The following is a 1,795-nucleotide window of genomic DNA, read 5'->3' as shown; positions in this document are numbered from 1 at the left end:
AATAGTTGGATTTTATTTCCCCCTTGTTTTTGTCCTGAAGATATTCCACTAGGGATAGATAGTATTATTGTTGTGGTTTAAAGTTATTTATAATAGCTTTATGTGGTTATGCTACCATTGAAATACATAGCTGGGTTAATTTATTTTATTTTTAGGAGTTCTTTTTAATGTAAATTTTGTTTTATCATTCACATGATTCCAACCTCAAATTCAAATCTGTGAAGCCAAGAAACATTCAGAAAAGTCTGACTTTCATGCTCACCCCTCTTCCTATCAGTAACTTTTTATTTTTGATTTATCCTTCCATTCCTGAAACATCAGTATATATACTTATAAGCACATCTATATGTTATGAATACGTATACATTTGTATTTGTCTTACATGAAAGGTAGCTTTCTATGTAATTATTTGTCTTCGTTTTTGTTATATTTTCAAGGTCACTTCATAGCAGTATGTAGGTATTCATTTGTTTTTATAGCTGGGTAGCACTTCATTATGAGAATGTATGTTAGTTCAGCCAGTCTTTTGCTAGTGCTTTATCTTTGTTGCTCTCTACTTGTCTTATTTTTAACACTTTTTATTAAGGGTATGAAAGAGCAAAATTTTTTAGTTTAGTGAATGAATTTTTGGTGCTTTATGAAGAGATTTGTGCTAATGCTTGTATTGGTAATTTTGGGATGTTTTGGGAAGGTGTCACTCATAAGCAAGGAAGGAAAAAATTGAGAAGAATTTGGGTTCAGACCTTAGAAGGCCTCGATTTTTCAGTCTAATAAATTTGGACTTTTTTTCTGTGGACAGTGGAACATCAATTTATTTATAAAATTTATTTATAAAATTCCTTTTAGATTCTTCAGGTGAAAAACTTGGGTGGTACACTTTTTAGTTTTCCTGTCAACTTTGTAATAATGTAGTTATATGAAATTTTTTTTTTTTTTGCTTATGAAGAAACTGAAGAGTTTAAGTTTGTTATGGTCTCACTATGTACCAGGTGCATAATTCACTACTTAACACTTTTTATAGACTGTCTCCCTTAATACAGCAACCTGTATTGTTTTTCCTATTCTCATCCCATTAGAGGATTTAAGCCTCAGAGAAATGGAACACTTTATTCTGGATTAGATTCTGGACCCCATAAAAGACATTATTGAACCAATCAGTGAAATTCTTTTGGGGCCATTTGATTAGATGATATTATTTATCCATCAGTGTTACCTTTCTGAGGTGATGGTTTTGTGATTAGATAGGAGAAAGTCCTATCTAATGGCCATTATGTCTGAGATCTATTCTCAAATGGTTTTAAAGTGTTATCAATTTCATAATCAGAGTGAAAGGTATACAAAAACTCTGCAACTCTAGTGTAAATTTTAAATAATTTTAAGTCAAAACATGCATTAAAGTCATATAGCCAGCTTGTAATAGAACAGTATAGTTAAACTCAGGTGTTTGTACATTTTTTTCTTTATTGCCACCTCTTTTTCTAGCCAATGTCACATGATAGCAAAGTTAAAAATACCAAGCAAATTTGTATTTATTCCTCACTGTTATTATTAACTTTACTTTAATAGTGTTAGCTACCACTTTAAAAGTTGTTCTGAATTACATTGTTGGCCTTGTATAGTGTTTATACCCTAAGGTAACATAAGTGTTAAATGATTGTAGTTTATTTTCTTTGCCATCTTTTTTACCATTTATACTTTATAATGGACTGTCAAACACATTTTATAAGTTATACCTCTTAACATAAATTATAAAAAAATAATTATTTGCTTTTTGTTTAACCATAGGTCATCTTAT

Source organism: Talpa europaea (genome assembly GCF_964194135.1).
Source record: "Talpa europaea genome assembly, chromosome: 15".
NCBI classification, from domain to species: Eukaryota; Metazoa; Chordata; class Mammalia; order Eulipotyphla; family Talpidae; genus Talpa; species Talpa europaea.
Note: the sequence above shows the minus strand (reverse complement) of the source record.